Here is an 18,589-nt window from a genome sequence, read left to right on the forward strand (position 1 = left end):
AAAAATGTATAATTGATTATCAACGACGATAATCTTTTTAATAGGGAAAGAGCTCTAAAGACAAAATCAATTTTTATTTTTTATTATCATCACTTTAGAGAGAGAATTATATTCGGTTTTGTTTGGAGTTGTGTTTGGTTTCATTTTCTGCTTTTTTCTTCTCATACGAAACGACCGATTTATTTTCCGTTTCAAGAATCATCTACTCTGCCACTTCACATTGTAAGTTCTCTATCCTTTTCTCTTTTGTCCAGTGGATTTTCTTTGTTTGGGTGAGTGAAGAACAATGAGTACATCTTTCCCACTCTTTTCATCTATCCTTTTCTCCTTTTTGGTCTCTGGGTTTTCAATTTCTTTGTGAATTATGTCCTTTTTGTGTGTTTAATATGTGCGGTTTTATTAATATCCAGCTTCTTTCTATATATTTCTATTTCTATTTCTTTTTCAGTTTTGAATTTTTGTGGGTGTTGGTATCTTGTTTTAGCTTTTAGAACGGGGAAGTTTTCAAATTTAAGAAGAGACATTTTTGTTTTAAATTTAGTATGTCACGGTTATCTCCTTTTATATAATTATTTTAGCTTAAACACTTGATTGATTGTGGGTTTGGCTGTGTTTTATGATTTTGTATGCCAGGGATTAATTGTTCTAATCTAATTAGAAGTTCACTAAATGATTTCAGCTTCTCAGTGAAGTTCTTATTTGTGAACCAGTGCAGAAATTTTTTGAGTCTAGTTTCTTGTCCGCAATTAATGCTTTACTCTTCTCTGCTGTTGTCTATGTTTCAGGTTATAGCGGTCACAAATGGAAACTGTTGTGACTCCACTTTTGAAAAGTTGATAATCTGGAGTATTAAGTTCTAATTGTGGCCTGGATTTTGCTTCTTGTTTGAATATAATTATGCCTTCTTTGTCAAGGTGCCCGGGGAGGCTCAACAGGATATCTTTGTATGGTGAACTTGAGATGTACTAGTTTTGTTTGGTTAACTTTTTGAGCAGTTGCTGTCTAAATTTGTGAAAAATGGTGCAATCTAGGCAAGCAAATTCAATCGGTGCCCCTCAATCTGTTTCTCCAGCACTTATGCGATCAAATTCTGCTATTCTGGGATCTCAGGGTGGTTCAATACCTTCTTTTGGTGGCCCTCAATCTGGTTCTCCGGCACTTATGCGATCAAGTTCTGCTATTTTGGGATCTTAAGGTGGTTCAATGCCTCCACAGGCTACATTTTCCTCACTTGTCTCACCAAGAGAACAATATAACATGAATTTGCTAGGTGGCACAGCTAACATTTCATCATTTCTCAACCAGACTTTCAGCAATGGGGGTCCCAATTCTGACCTCTCTGGTGCTAGTGTTTTCCAACAGAAAGGTTTTGATGCCACTGCTGTAGCAAATGAGATTGGTTTTAATGTACCTCCTTCTTCATTCACACCATCAAATATTGCTAATTTTGGGTCATCAGGCCAAATTCAGAACCAGCAAATGGCAAACTATGCTGGAAATCCTGAAATGTTAGATCAACAGCAATCTCAAGTTCAACAATTTGAGCCACAAAAGTTTCAGCATGGTCAGCAATCAATGCAGGAGTTCCCTCTTTTTCAGTCAGTCACTGCACCAATTTCAATCCAACCGAGGAGAATTAGGGGGAAAAGGTGCAGTCAAGTTGGAGCCTCTGACAATGAATGATCAGGTTGCTCCCCAGCAACAGTTGCAGTCATTCCAAAATCTTGCACCAATGAAGCTAGAACCTCAACAGAACCAAGTTGGAAGAGGCATAGGGCCTGTAAAATTGGAACGTCAACACTCTGATCAAGCAATGCTTTTGCAGCAGCAGCAGCAACAGCAGCAGTTCCTCCAATTGTCCAGGCAGTCTTCTCAAGCTGCTCTTGCACAGATGAATCTTTTGAAACAACAGCGTATTTTGCAGATGCAATACAGCAACAACTGTTGAAATCACTTCCTCAGCAAAGGCCTCAACTACAGTCACAGTTTCTGCAGCAGAATTTACCTATTAAATCTGCTGTTAGACCAGCTTACGAACCTGGCACTTGTGCTCGGCGTTTGACCCAATACATATATCAGAAACAGTGTAGGCCTAATGTAAGATATTTTCACATGTTGAGTTAATTGTTCTTCTGGTGATTGTTGTTTTCTTTGTTATTAACACATGTTGATTCAGGATAACAATATTGAATTCTGGCGGACATTTGTTGCTGAATATTTTGCTCCTAATTCAAAGAAAAGGTGGTGTGTTTCGATGTATGGAAATAGTCGGCAAACTAATGGTGTTTTTCCTCAGGTATGTTATTTAAAGAAACTAAGCAACTTACACTTTATTGTCCCTCGTGAGAGGAAAAGCTGGTGTTTTAGAGAGAGGACAATGGTCGGCATGGAATATCCTTGTTACACTGCCTTCCGGCAATTCTAAATTTACTAAATGACCATCCAGCTCAGTTGGTAGAGCACAAGGTTCTTAACCTTGAGGTCGTGGGATCGAGTCCCACGGAGGACATTAAAGAAGGAATTGATCTATTTCTACATTCGGATTGGGCGTTGAAGGGAAGACTTATTCTCGAAAGTGATTGTAAGACTGCAGTGGATTGGATTTTCAGGCCTACTGAGGCTCCTTCGTTCTTCAGTTCATTGGTTCGGGAAATTGGGGATGTAATTTCGGGTAGGGATATTATGGTTAGGCTGATTCCTAGGGCTTGTAATTGGGAGGCGGACAAGTTAGCTAAGGAGGGGATAGGTTGAATGTCCTTACTGTTAGCGGTTATGTTTGGTATTTTACTTCGGGTGATGTTGTAAGTTATAGTTGTATGTAATTCGGGTTTATTAATATATTGAGGTACTCTTTTCCTCCTTTCGCTAGTTGCCTCTTCTCAAGAGGCAACTATGAGGGAGGTTTTTAATGAGACCTCCTATTCCTATCAAAAAAAATAATTCGGAGGTCTCTTACGGAAGTTGCTCTCAACTTAGTGTTGGGGTAGCCTACTATCTTTCTTCCCTCTTACCCCATACATATGGGAAAAAGGGACAGCCAAAGAAAGATGTCTACGAGGAACACTTTATTTTAATGTTTGATGGTGCAAAGTGTCAGGAGTGAGTTATAATTGATGATTATTACTGTTCAGTTATGCAAATCTGGAAAACAGTCCCTCAGATAAAAGAAGAAAACTGTCGGATAAGGTGGTATGGCTTCCATTATATCTGTGACCTAATTCAAGGATAAGTACTGAGAATTTAGTTCCTCTTGTGAGATACGTAGGTATATCAAAAAAGTCATAATTTTGAGCAACTTTATATAATCTCAAGTGGACAGTTTTAGAAAGTTGGTTTTGGGATGTGATGATAATTTTATTGTTAGAAAATTTAGTACTATCTTGTGGGTTGACAGGGGAGTAGGCTAGGATCTTGTTTGTTTATATTTTTATCAAATAATTTTTGGCCAATTAAAATGATACTTTATAGGTTCTGCGTCATTGAATGCTATACAAAGTTTAAGATTTTGATGTGTTTCCATTGTGCGAAAATATTAGAAATTTAATTGCAGCTTTTGCAGGATATATGGCACTGTGAAATATGCAAATGCAAACCCGGTCGTGGTTTCGGTATGTTATTTCTTTTACCTCTTGAACTTGATATTTTATGGTAATTTAAACATTCCCTACATAGAAGCTGACTATCATTTGTCATATTAAGTATGGAGTTGAGAGCTGACTACATCCTGCCATTAAGTGAAGAAAGTGTTCTTTGTTTTATGTAAATAGTTCTTGATGGTTCTGCATAGGTGAATAGTAGGAAAATCTTGGAAATTATTGTTTCTCATTTTTTTTTATTGAGAAATATGGAGTTGCGTAGAATTGACATGCCATAGATTTGCTCAGATCTTTTGTTCAACAAACAAATCTAATTGACCTCCCTTTATCAGGAGGTAGGTACACTTGGTGCAACAATAGAGAGTCTCCTACGTGGGTAAGATTGGATTGTTTTCTGGTTAGTAGCACTTTTTTACATGGTTTCCCTAAATTGATTCAACGAATTCTTCCCAAATCTCTCTCTGACCATAATCCTATTGTGCTGGAAGAAGATGGAAAGAACTGGGACCCCAAACCTTTTTGATTTTTTAATTATCTATTAAAGGAAGAAGGTTTCGATAATTTGGTTGAAACTTCCTTGGCTGATTTGAAGAAGAAGAAGAAGGGATATAGGGGAATTTTCACCATATTACAAGGTACTAAAAAGAAGATAAGGAGTTGGTCTAGTAGTAAACATATGGGGATCTCAGAGTCTATTTCAGAAATTGATTGCAAAATAAATGAATTGGAATTGAAGTCACAAGGTGATGGTTTTCTCCTCAAGATAGGGACCAGTTGTTGTTTTTCAGAAATGAGTTATGGAGATTGCACAGAATAGAGAAAAGCATTTGGTGTCAAAAGTCTAGAGCGAGGTGGGTCAAAGAGGGAGACAGGAACACGAGGTTTTTCCATTTATGTTCCTTGAACAGAAACAAAATCAATGCCATTAATGCTTTAAAGGTGGATGGTGTGGAATTGACAGATACAGCTCAGATTAAGTCACATGTCTTGGATTATTTCAAAAAAGCTTATAATACGATTTCTACGCTGGAAGTGGGAGAAATTGAACTTGTTTTTGCTAAGCTATCTGCTGAGCAAAGAGATCGTCTTGAGGACATATTTTCTGAACAGGAAGTTTGGGAAGCAATTTCTTCATCAGCTAGTGATAAAGCCCTTGGTCTAGATGGTTTTACTATGGGATTTTTCAAGAAATTTTGCCTATGCTAAAGGAGCAGATCATGAAGTTTGTTTTTGACTTTTATAGTGGAAGAAAATGGGACCACGGGGTTAATCATGCATTCATCTCCCTGATCCCTAAGAAACTTAATCCAGAAAGTTTAGAAGACTACAGGCTAATTAGCCTTGTTGGTAGTTTATACAAGATCATTTCAAAAGTTCTATCCAAAAGATTGGTTTCTTGTATAAAAGACATAGTTAGCACTTCATAGTTCGTATTTGTTCCTAGTAGGCAACTGCTAGATTGTGCATTCCTAGCTAATGAAGGTATAGATTATTGGAGGAAGCAAAGTAGGAAGGGTGTAGTCTTCAAAGTTGATTTTCGTAGAGCATATGATACGGTGGAATGACCGATTCTCCTTAAATTAATGAAAGCTATGGGTTTTGGGGAGAAATGGGTTTCGTGGATTGCTTACTGCCTATCTCCCAATGGCAAAAGGGTTAAGACAAGGTTGTAGCCTTTCCCCTCTATTGTTTAATTTAATTGGTGAACTTCTACATCTAATGTTGATTAAAGCTTCTGATTTTGGATTTTTTCATGGGTTTGATATCGGTAGATCAGTTAATCATTTCTAATTGACTCACAGTTCGCTAATGACCTTATTTTGTTCTGCCATGACTCTCTTACACAAATCCATAATATCAAGAGAGTGCTGAGGATTTTTAGTTTAATGACAGGGTTGCACTTAAACCTTTCAAAGAGTAAACTGTTCGGTATTAATGTTGAAGCTGCTACCTTAAATGAATGGGCTACTGATATTGGATGCTCAGTAATAAAAGGTTTAGAATTTCAAAAGCTAGTGAGAGAAGCTCCTGCTTCTCTCTACAATCCAGGCGACCTAAGAGGGGTGGGTATTCTCTTTCTACCAAGATTCCCTATTCCTTCTCTTTAGGCTGAGAGTTTCAGTGGTCGCACCACCGTCATCACCGACGTCAGAAGCTGCGTCGGCCGCCACATCCAGTGGATGTTGACCACCAAATCTTCAAGGTTTTATCGTCTCGACGCCAGCATCAAGGATCTAGGCATCGTTTCATCAGGGAGAGCCTACCACTCGGTGGATCTTGAACGAGGCCCTTCGACTATCAGCTTGTCGGCGACGCTTCTTCTCTGATGACGGCGCGAACTATCACAGCAGTAAAGCCATAATCTTTACTATCTCCCTCTCCATGTGGCTGTCGTCTCTCTACAAAGCAACCATGTTAGCCACGTTCGCTGTCGATCTTTAGCTTCAGTTTTATCTCTATCCATCACCCTTTCTTCCTTTGCTTTTCTTCAACCTAACCCGTCTTCCTCCTGAGTTAAAGAAAAGCAAAAGAAATGAGTTCCGAGGTGGGTCTTGCTACCCCACACCAATACAATTCCTCTTGGCAAAAGCCAAGGCAAGATGCAGAACATGCTTCGGCTTCGCAGTCTGTGGAGGCGGGGATTTTCAATATTCAAATTATTATTTTGGCATTTGATAGCCTTGTTAATTCCCTCGGTACACTTAAAGATACCGTTGAATTAGGCGACAAATTGCATAAGACAATGCTTGATATTGAGCAGTTGGTCAAAGAGTCTTCAACTAAACTAAGAGAATCAAGAGAAGCTGATCAAGATGCAAAACCCTTAAAGAAATCTGTCGATGACAAGCTTGCGGAAGATTTTCAAGCAACTCTTAAAGATTCTCATAAGGTTCAAAGGCTTGCAGCTGGGAGGGAGACAACAGATATAACTTCTGTTCCCAAAGTAGTTCTTCCTTCCAGTTATGATGTCTATGAGTTGGAGAAAAATCTATCCAAAAGTCTTGCTCATCAACAACTTCTGGTTACAAAAAAAGTGGCCAAGAAACGCTAGGAAGAAGTTGAGAAATGGGTTGAAGCCGCAGCTCACAGGGCTAAGACTGGCCGTCAGTCCAATATTAGGGAAAACGAGATCGAAAAAACCAGATAAGAAGGTGAATCGTGTGGAGATTTTGGTGCCGAAGATGACGGAAGCGGAGCTATATAAACAGAGAGAGGAGCAGCAGGCACCGACATTGAAGAAAGTGGAGAAGGCGAAGGAGAAGCAGAGTAGGATTGCGGCGGAGGAAGAGTATGAGAGGATGTTGTTGGTGACAAAAAAGAATAGGGATGATTCCTTGGTTAAAACAAGGAACGTGGAAGAGACATTTGCGTAGAGTTCTGAGGCGGAAAACAAACCACTGAATCAACACGGTTTTAATTACTGGTGGAAGAAAGACTATCCAAAAATCAGTAATGGATATGGAACTGTCTGCTTTACGTTATACATTGAGAACTTACCAGAGAAGATCCATTGGAAGAGGTTTGAATCTTTATTTTACCCATTCGGTCAGGTTATGGATGCCTTTTTTCCAACCAAAATAAATTCAAAGGAGGTACGTTTCGGGTTCATTCGCTTTGCAACAATTAGAGAAGTCAGGAAAGCGATCTCAAAGATGAATGGAGCTCGCATTGATGGTAGTAAAATTGGAGTCTCTTTTGCTAAATTCAACGCAAGGCATTCTTTTTGGAGAAAGTCTTCATCAGTTGTTCACCAAAAGCCTGAGAGGGAAGATGTTACAAGAAGTAATCTCTATACAGTAGACGGTGTTGTTGACGAAGCTAAACTTAAAGTTTTGGATAACTGCCTAATAGGGTGGCGTAAGAATTATACCAAAATCGGCAATCTTGCTAGTCAAATGCAAGATAAAGGACTCAATGGTTTCTCGTTAATGAGAGCTGCTGGGAATGTAGTTCTCATGATATTCGAGGACTCTGCTATGTTGAGAAGGGTGAAGAATGAACAATCAGAGACTCTTGCAGAGTAGTTTTCCAGAGTTGAAGCTTGGTCGGAGAGTCTAGTTGTAGAGTGCCGTCGAGTATAGGTAGTTTGCGAAGGGATTCCTTTTCATGCGTGGAATTGGGGTACTTTCAAGAACATTGTGGCTAGGTGGGGCAAATTAATATCAATTGATAAAAGCTCTCAATTTTCTTCATCTTTTGATCTTACAAAACTTCAAATCCTCACAGAGACTAGAGTGAGAATTGATGAGTCGTTGAGTTTGGAGGCCGATTCTAATTTTTTTAAAATCATGGTGCATGAAGTTGAGCCTTCTTTCAAACCAAACTCTTGGATCCCTGAGGAAGTCGATGATTCTCCAGATCTGATTAGTTCTCTCAGGACAACGTCGGAAAATTCTCTGCCAGGAACGTCAATGCCATCCTCAGGTTGTAATTGCCCCGTCGAAGATGTTGGAATTGAAGGTCCTCACTTAGAAAAGGTTTCACTCTTAATGAGTGTCAAAAGTGATGAGAATCCGAGTAATAAATTTGGTGAAGATGATCTTATCGTGGAGCATCTACCTAATAAATCAGTTGATCATTCTGATGGAGTTAGCCTCAGGGCCTCGGAAGATGTTCTTATGATGGGTCATTACTTTTCATGGTTCATCTAGTGATGCAATACAATTAAAGACAGATGCCTCAGTAGTGCCACCTATCCCTGGGAAATCAAGAACAAATCGTGCCGTGAAGAAATGTAAGACAAAGAAAAAAGTTCTGAATTAAGTGGAAAGGATACTTGATTGAAGGGAAGGCAATGTGGTTTTGTTTCATTGAAGATAACTTATCGAGCTGACTTTTTTGGTGATTTTGAATCATGTTGGTATTTTGTGGAGTTCCCTTCAGAGGTGGATGTTTTTGGTTTAATGGGTTCAGGTGTTGTTTTTATGTATGTCATGTCAATTACTGTTGGTTTGTTTTCCTTTTGATGGAGGTTAATTTTAGGTATAGGGTGACTGCCTCTTGATTTTTGTGGTCGAGAAGGCGAGAGTTTTAGGTGATTATGCTTTTTGTAATGATGTTTATCCCCGTTTGAGGGTATTTCGTGTTTTCATATGTAATGGGTATTTTATTCAATAAAATATGAGGTATTCTTTTCTTCCTTCCAATGTTCGTTAACATACTTTTTAGTATGTGGACGAATACGAAGGGAGTTTTTAATGAGACCTCCAACTTCTATAAAAAAAATATTGGTTGCTCAGTGGCTTGTTTTCCTATGGAGTATCTTGGCCTACCTATAGGTGCAAAGAAAAATTTTGAAGTACTTTGGGAGCCGGTTTTATAGAATTTTAATAATAAATTAGATGGTTGGAAGGCTTCTTCACTGTCAATGGCGGGCAGATTGGTGCTTATAAAATCGGTGCTATCTTCGCTATCGATTTTTTTCTTATCCATTTTTAAAATGTCGCTCAAAGCTGGTTGTATTAGGAGTAATTTGCGGTTGAAAGCTGGTAACGGTCACTCTGTGGTTTTTTGGAATGATGTTTGGTTGGGAGAAGTCCCCCTTAAAGATTTGTTCCCTAGACTGTATGCTCTTTCGATTAATAAAATGGGAAAAGTGGTGGAGTTTAGGGCGAATAATGCTGTAGGCTGGGTGTGGGATATTCAAATGAGAAGGAATCTGGTGGACTGGGAGATTGAGCAATGGTTACACCTGATTTCTATGTTGAATAACATCTCATTGTCTCATGATGAGGAAGATTACTAGATTTGGTTAGGGAATGGAGAGGGCTGCTTCTCTACTAATTCTTGTATTAAGAATTTTCTTGACTCGGTCAGTATTGAGGGGAATCAAGATTTTTGGGATAGAAATATTTGGGTGGGGATAGCACCTCCTCGTGTTGAAACCTTCTTATGGCAAGTTGTTCATAAGAGAGTGGCGGTTAAGGAGGAATTGTTGAAGCGTGGAGTGGTCGAGATTGAAGATCCCTTATGTCCGTTGTGTGGCAGTTTTGGGGAAACAGTTTCACATCTTTTCCTGATTGTGAGGTAACTTGGGGACTGTGGGCTAGATTCTCAAATTTGTGGAACGTTTCTTGGATTATTCCAAATAACATATTAGATTGTATTTTCAGTGGGATGATCTACTTCCGAATTCTTGTATTTGGAAATTTATTCCAAGGGTTGTGTTGTGGACGATATGGAAAAAGCAGGAATGAGATTATTTTTAAGAAGGAAAATTTAGATGTGGTGAGGTTGTTCTTTATTGCTCGCTTTAGAATTGTGTCTTGGTTTGCTGCTAGTTTTGACATGCAGATCCCTTTTGACTCATTAGTGGGTGACCTTTCTCTTGCTGATTCGGTTGATAGACAGAAGAAAGGAAGATCCCAACCCACTTGCTGGGTTCCTCCTCCAGATGGGTTTTTAAAGATCAATGTTGATGGAGCAATGTTGAAGGGCTGGAATAAAGGTGGTATAGGAGGTCTGATTAGGGATAGTAGCAGTGTGCTGATTCACTGGTTTTCTAAAAAGGTTAGGGGTGGTCCTCCGATTTTGGCATAACTTTTGGCGATAAAGAGGGGGGCTGAGTATGCTTAATGATTCTGGATTGGATCTTAATCAGAGGATTATTTTAGAATCGAATTCAAGTGTCGTGGTGAAGTGGATCAAAAATCCGGAATTAAGCAACCCTATGTTCCAATCCTTGGTGAAGGAGATCGTCTCTTTAAAGGAAGGGAAGGATATTTTGTTAAGGCTTATCTTGAGGGCTGCCAACTGGGAAGCGGATAGATTAGCTAAAGATGGTATAGGTTGATTTTTTGGCTTTGTTTGTGGGATGTTAGAGGGTGGATTCCCTTCGTTTCAGAAGGGATTTTGTTTCCAGTCTTATGTAATTAGTGTTGAGGTTTTTCAGCAGAAGGTAGTTTTTAAGTCTTATGTTTTTGTGGGAAGGTATTAAGTTTGTTGTTAGGGGTGGCAGTGTATTATTCTTCAGATTAATAAAATTACAGGCACTCTTTTCCCCCTTCCAATGCCCTTCATGTTATTTTCGTAACATGGAGGGTAAGAAGGGGTTTTTTAATGAGGCCTAATCTTCTATAAAAAAAAATGCCGCTCAAAGTTAGGCAGAAAGTTAATACATTGATGGCTAACTTTCTTTGGGGGGAAGGATCAAATAAAAGTCGTATTCATTAGGTTAATTGGCAGTCAGTTTGTAAACCTTTGGAAGATGGTGGATTGGGAATTTTGGATTTGAACATCACAAATAGAGCTTTGTTAGGTAAATGGGTGTGAAAATTTGCAAATGAAAAAGAATCCCTTTGGAAAAAGATGATATGCAGCAAAAACAACGTTAGTACATTATCCCTGTCAATTACCAACGTTGTTTCACCTCAAGATTCTTGGATTTGGAAAGGAATTGTGAACAATTATTTGAAAAATGATGACATTGGAGGATGTTTGAGGTCCCATACTAGGACTCAATTGGGAAATGACAAGTCTATTTTGTTCTGGAATGATGTTTGGGTCAATGACTCGCCCTTGAAGACTTAATTTCCCAGGATCTTTGCATTATCAAATAATAAAAGGGGTAAGGTGGATGGTTTTAGTAGCTTTGATGTAAATGGATGGGTGTGGAATGTTCAAACTAGAAGGAACTTATGTGATTGAGAACTGAACCAATGGGTTGAATTAATGGCAACACTTAATTGTTTTGATTTATCTGATTCAATGGAGGACTTTCTTTCTTGGTCTGGGAAAGAGGATGGTCTGGTCTCGGTGAAATCCTGCAGGTTGGCATTATCAAATAATTTTGGAGTTTGTTTTTCTTGGAAAAAGTGGGTTTGGTCAGGTTTGGCTTCTCCTAGAGTAGAAACCTTCCTTTGACAAATCACTCACCAAAAATTGGCAGTTAAAATGGAGCTGAAGAAAGGGGGGTTCCTTTGGAAGACGTCCTATGTCCACTTTGTCAAAAGAATGAAGAAACAGTCCAACATATTTTTGTCTCATGTTCAGTTATAGGGGATCTTTGGAACAGATTTTTCAGGATGTGGGACATTTATACAGCTTTGCCTCATGATCCACAAGTTTTGTTAAGTTCATGGTCTGAATTAAAGAAAAATTCGCACATATGGAAATTCATCCCAGAAGTAGTTCTTTGGTTTATTTGGAAAGCAAGGAATTCAATTGTGTTTGATAATTTGAGCCTTGATATAACCTCTCTCTTTTTCCTAATAAGATTTAGGTTGGCTAAATGGTTTTTAGCTAAGTTTCCCCAAGTCCAAATACAAGTTGATTTGTTGGTAGGGGACCCCTCTTTTGCAGACAGTTTTTGTTATCAGCATGTTCATAGAAGTTTGTTACAAAGTTGGCATCCTCCCCCAGCAGATTTTTACAAATTTAATGTTGATGGGGCTGTTAAGTCTGATGGGTTGGCTGGTGGAATTGGAGGTATTTTGAGAGATTGTAACAGTCTCATTTTATCGACTTTCTCTATTAGTGTTGGTCCAGGCCCTCCTCCTTTGGCTGAGTTGAGAGCTATTAAGAAAGGCATAGACATTTTTCTATCATCAGATTGGGCTGTGAAGGGAAGACTGATCTTAGAAAGTAACTGCAAATCTGCAGTAGATTGGATTTTGTTGCCTAAGTTTGCTCCTATTTTCTTCAGTTCCCTTGTTTTGGATATTGTGTCCTTAGTTTTAGAGAGGGCGATTATTATTAGATTGATTCCTAGGTATAATTTTGAGGCCGATAAATTAGCTAGGGGGGATCGGTTGATTGTAAGGGTATTTTTCTAGGGTGCTTTAAGGATTTTAGTTTTATTATGCTGCCCTAAATGTATTGGTGTATTTTATTGTAATAGTTACTCTATTCAATAAATTGAGACACTCTTTTCCTCCTTCTGCTATTTACTCTTTTCTAGAGTTAACTAAGAGGGAGGTTTTTAATGAGGCCTAATATTCCTATAAAAAAAAACAATTAGTGGCAGAGCACAAATCTCCTGCTTAGACATAAAGACAAGTTAGATGATTGGTGATTGTAAGGTAGTAAGTCTATTTTCTTAGATTCCATTGGTGATTGTAAGGTAGTAAGTCTATTTTCTTAGATTCCATGAAAATGGTTCCTAAAGGAAATTGAATTTTATAATAGTTTGTACCACATGTTATTTCGTTCATGTGCAAAAGTTTATCACTTTTTAATGAGTAGTTTGACTTTCGAACGAAATAAGTGGTCCATGCTGGAGGAATCAAAAGTTCCAAGTAGAATTTTATTTATTGTCTTTGATAAAGAATATGACTTGTGATTATATGGGAAAAAGGTTTTAATATAACATATCTCAGGTTGCACAACTGTACATATGAAGAGAGTAAATGTCGAATTCTTGCTTTCCTAACACGATGTCTTTGCAATTTCAGAGGCAACCGTTGAGGTTCTGCCCAGATTATTTAAAATCAAATATGACAGTGGCACTTTGGAGGAGCTTCTTTATGTTGATATGCCTCGTGAATATCTTAATGCAAATGGACACATTGTCCTTGACTATGCAAAAGCAATGCAAGAGAGTGTTTTTGAGCATCTTCGTGTGGTTAGGGATGGTCAACTTCGTCTTGTTTTCTCTGCAGATCTAAAGGTTTGGAGGTGTTAAATTCTATGTGCTAAAGGAGGTACAAGTGCAGGAACTTCTGATTGGTTGACATTTTTCTTATCTTGTTATGCTCTCTAGATTTGCTCTTGGGAGTTTTGCGCACGACGTCATGAGGAGCTTATCCCTAGGAGATTTATTATACCCCAGGTAAACAATAGGATGTATTATATGTCAGATGTAGGTTTATGTGCTTAAGTAGTTGTCTTACACCATCCTTTCATGGATTAGGAATCTAAGTTGACTTTATTTTGCCTTGCTGTAATGCTGGCACATTAAAAACCATAATTTATTTTTGAACAAGTTCCTGTCGTTCTTTAGGATCGAGTGTTTGTTTGGAGGGAACTGGATGATGTCATGTGATTTTTGCCTTCTGGTCTTTTGTGTTTTCTTTGACTTATGTATTGTTCGCTGCTGGGGGTGTCAAGGGTGGTATGGATTTTGATGAACTGAAGAGCGTTGTCATAGATTCATTGAAGCCTTTTACCTGATACACATTGGGGAAAAGCTTCATTTTCCTATACTATGATAATTGATTAAAATGGATTCCAGGTAAGTCAACTTGGAGCTGCTGCACATAAATACCAAGCATCAGCACAAAATGCGTCCTCCAACTTATCTGCACCGGACTTACAAAGTAACTGTAACATGTGAGTTCTATTATTCTTATTAGAGCACTCTCATAGTTAATGAAATCCTCTCTGCAGTCTATGTAACATGTGAGTTATTTATTCATAAATGTGAAATTGATGTACACCAGAAGGTATTTTATATAATTGCAGAAAAATCCTGTTATAAAAAGTTATCACAGTAATTTCTTTCATCTTGCCAATATTGTTGTAAATTGGGTGTATACCATTTAATTTATAACTTCAAAGCAAGAGAAATTAAATGTGTATATATGGCCTGATAGGCTTAAATATCTTTTACTGCCTAATATCTTTTACTGCCTGGACCTAGGACAATTAATATGCCCTAGGATATATAACCTATTTCTGTGCCCCTGGGGCCATTTGCGCTACTTCTCTTCCAAAACCTGTTGCCACCCTCAAGCGTCTCTCCTGCTCTCTCTCTCTCTCTCTCTTTTATTTGAATTAAGGCATATATCAGAATCAATCGTGTTGGGAAAAACAATGATGGCCAATGTATAGATGCATTCTTTTCGGGCTTCACCTTAGTTTGCTTTGTCAGTTACACGTGATTTTTGCAGGTTTGTTGCATCTGCTCGTCAATTGGTAAAAGCCTTGGATGTTCCTTTAGTTAATGATTTAGGGTATACAAAGAGATATGTACGGTGCCTTCAGGTATTATAGACTTCAACCTATTTTCAATCATTATGAATTATAGCATGCCACTCTAAAGATTGTAGTTCGAATTTAAGACACGTTTTGCAATAAAATCTATTTGCTAGTTTCATTTCTCAAATCATAATAATGACAACTATTTTGTGTGCTAAAGTCAGTCACATGGTATGGTACAGCATTAAAACGTGAAAGATTAAAATGCACAAAACATTATAATTATTTTGTGTTCTTTTCTTTATATATTTTTAATTAAATCTTTTATTTCTAGAAATATTGGGATATTTCATCTTATCCTTTTCTTTCCATTATTGCTATCTTTATCTTGTATATTTTTCTTCTTTCTTTGTACAAATCTTGTAGTTAAACAAGATCAAATTATTGAATGAGTAGATGTGATTTACAACTGAATGAAGCTTTAATAAACCTATTTGTTTTGACCGTCTCTTTCCCTGTCTTCGGTGGTTAAGTGAATTCTCAGCTTCCTTTGACAAGGTTCGAGGGTCGGTATACAAAGAAATTATTAAAAAAACCTATTTGTTTTGTTTTAGAGTCAACATATAGAGTAAATTGGTGGTCTGAGATTCACGGGATTGGCAATTTTACTTGATTGTACGAAATTCTATAATATGAGATGGAATTTTCAATAATAAAACTAGAGGGGACTGATCTAAACAGTTAACACTAGTAGAATGACCCTTTGTGGTCATTTGACCAGAATTCTAGGGTTCCCCTTCGGAAAATAAAGGGCAAATAAATGAAATAATCATAATTTTCACTATAGAAATGCTTGTGTTAGTATTGCTAATCGGTATCCTTTGTTATACATATAAGCAGTGGTCTGTATATATATGATTAATACTTACAATTTTTAAACACCTCCAATATATATATATATGGAGGTGTTTAAAAATGGTATATAAGTATTAATCATATAAACATTTTTTCAGCTAATTTTAAGATGCCTATAAATATCATCAAGCTTAAACCCTATTACGTTAAGGCTCATCTTTCTAGTAATTTGCTTTTCAATTATGTTCCTATAACTGACAGGTAATGAATGACTAATGAACATTACCACCAAAATACAAATATATATATAACTATTACTGACAGGTAATGAATGACTAATGAACATTACCATGGGTGGTCATCCGTAGGAATGTTTTAGATGATATTAATAATTTTTCTTATTATCCTACTTCAATCTTTGTCTGCAAATTTACCTTCTCTGGCTGATTTTTCTTGGTTTTCATATCGTCTTACATGAAGCACAAATTCAAAGCTTATGGATAGATAGCTGATTCGCAGCTTAGCTTAACAGGAACTTTAAGTTATTTGTATGCTATCTAACTGATTTTCTTCAATTGCAGATATCAGAGGTTGTTAATAGCATGAAGGATTTGATTGATTATAGCCGTGAGACAGGAATGGGGCCAATGGGTATAGTTCATAACTTTTGATCTTCCAATATTTATGATCATTATTATTCCTAACTGATCTATTAAGAAGCATTTGTGTTATTCATTTGGTGTTGTGCTGATCCCGCCTATCTTCCTGGCCTATGTAAGCCCTAATAATTAGGTAGAGCAGCAAGAAACCTGGGAAGACATTGGCTCAGGTTGTCATCCCCTTGTAAAAATTGAAAAGATGCGGTAAATGGCGTCGCCAAATGATCACCTGGGTTTCACACATGGATATGACGATATGACCTCCTAAGACCCTCCAAATTCATAAAAAAACTTGGAAAAATATAAACATACCATGTCGGATGTATACTTGTTTCCGACACACCCGATCTCAGTAATATAGCTTTATAGTGTTCGAGGTCTCTTTTAATGTCAATGAATCCAAATTATTTTGGAAACGTTGAAATTTCACAAGTAGCATTGTTATTGATCTGGTCTCTTTTTTTTTTTTACCTCAAGGCAATGGTAATACTTTTTATTCATTTTCAGAAAGTCTGGCCAAGTTCCCGAGGAGCAGTTCCCCATCGTCTGCACAGCATAGTTCAGCACCGCAAACTGAGGAGCAGCAGCAAGTTGCTGGTGAAACTGCAAATAATGATTCAACACAATCAACTGTTCTGCAGCCTTATACAAGCAATGCTGTTGCCAGTGTAAACAACTCCCAGGGTGCAAGTTCCACTTCTACATCTGCTACCACCATTGTTGGGCTTCTCCGACAGAATTCCATGAATTCTAGGATTGAAAATCAGATGAATTATCCTAACAGTCCCTATGCTGGAACTCCAGTTCAGATCCCATCAGCAGGGTCCTCTACTTCTTTTCCACCCTTTCAACCTAATCTTTCTTCGCGCTTCTCATCTACAATACCATCCTCATCTGGTCTCCCTCCCCAAAATGTTCATAGTGCCTTGGGTCCTTCCACTACAGCAAAGAGTGTCAATTCAGAAAATCCATCTGCACATATTCCACCTCAGCAATCATCTCAGACAAGTGAAGTCGACCCAAATGAATCTCAGAGCTCTGTCGAAAAAATCATTCAAGAAATGATTTCATTACAGTTCAGTGAAGGAGGTAGCATGGTCCGTGCTGGTTCTATGGAGAATAACTTGAATAACAATAATGGGCTTCCACAGGTGAGTGGCGGCTGCATGATGGGAAATGGGTTCGTCAATAACTATTCAGGCATTGGAAGTGGAGGGTTCGGGAATACCAGTGGTGGCATGGGTCTTTCTTCCAATCCTACTGCTATGAGACCTGCCATGTGGAACAATTCTATGAATTTAGCCGGAAGGGCTAGAATGCCACTGATGATGTCTCAGGATGCTGTGAACCATCAACAACAAGAACTAGCTAACAGATTGCTCAATGGGCTCGGAGCAGTAAATGGGTTTGATAGCCTTCAATTTGATTGGAAATCCCCCTGAATTAGCTTTGAAGACTAGTATTTTATGATTTTGCTGAGGTTTGTGGTGTTAATACAGAGTGCTTGTGCCATGCATCCTGGTTTTGCCTTGAGTTGGAGTGGTGATGCATGGTTAAGAGAATTTCTTCCAATTTGATACCTATTATAGAGAGAAGGCTAACATGTAACTCGGCTTTGGAAGTTGAATACTTAATTTCTTTAGCTCCCCCCCCCACAAAAAAAAAAAAAAACCGACCCTCTGCTGTCTAGAGTGTGCTTGTTTCATGGCCCTTATGTGAGACCCGAAAGCCGAAGCAGTGCACACTAGAAGGCCCGCATGGTTTGGAGGTGTTACTGGCTCATTCTCAAGGTTACTTGCAGGGTTCTCTTATGCACGTTTGTGTGTTTCCTGTGTGATCAGTGTCGGAATGGAACTTGGCTGGAGGCTGTTCAGGTATAGCTTCAGATGATTGTTCTCTGATAAAAAAATTTGTAATACATAAATGAATATCAATATTTTAGTTTGTTAGTAGTGATCTTGCTTGATGAGTAATTTAGATTCAAATTCGTAACTTACATATATCGAGATAATGCATAATTTAACGAGAGATACTAAGACATTGCGGGGTGCTATCGACTCTTGAACTTAATTCATTTTCTTCTAGTTTTCGAGCGTAGACTTTAAAATTATTTTTCAAAAGAAGGATTTTTAATTTTTTTAAAAAAAAGATGATTTTGTTAGTGATCGGTCATACTTAAATGACCAGATACTCAATTTAAATGAATGGCGACGATTTCAATTTTCATTAAATCTCATAATTTTTTTAATCAAAAAGAATAAATCAAACATGTATTTGTTCTTAGCCAACTTAGAAATAATCGTAGTTGGGTTATTCTGAAAAATTAATTATTACAGTGTATAACTTCTAAAATTATAAAAAAAGTTTAAAGAGCTTAGTTATTTTTTAATCCATCATATGATAGAACACTCTCATCTAACATATTCAAACACAAAACTTAACATTTTTAATCAATTTAAATCCGACATTACTTAGATAACTTTTCAGATTCAGACCATAATGGATTTTTCATAAAGACATGAGTTTCCCAAACTTGAGTGAACAGAGAACTAGCTAGGGATAGAATTTTCAGTTTATGAAAGAGAGTTGAATAAACAAAGCAGATGGTGTAAACAAGTATTG

At 37.6% G+C, this 18,589-nt stretch overlaps 1 pseudogene; it reads left to right on the top strand.

The window, feature by feature from the left end:
* Positions 1-123: 123 nt before the first annotated feature.
* LOC120140844 lies at positions 124-17,854 on the top strand (annotated as a pseudogene).
* The last annotated feature ends 735 nt before the right edge of the window (positions 17,855-18,589 follow it).

The sequence above is a fragment of the Hibiscus syriacus genome, unplaced genomic scaffold (genome assembly GCF_006381635.1).
Source record: "Hibiscus syriacus cultivar Baekdansim isolate YM2019G1 unplaced genomic scaffold, ASM638163v2 tig00110788_pilon, whole genome shotgun sequence".
In the NCBI taxonomy this organism is placed as follows: Eukaryota; Viridiplantae; Streptophyta; class Magnoliopsida; order Malvales; family Malvaceae; genus Hibiscus; species Hibiscus syriacus.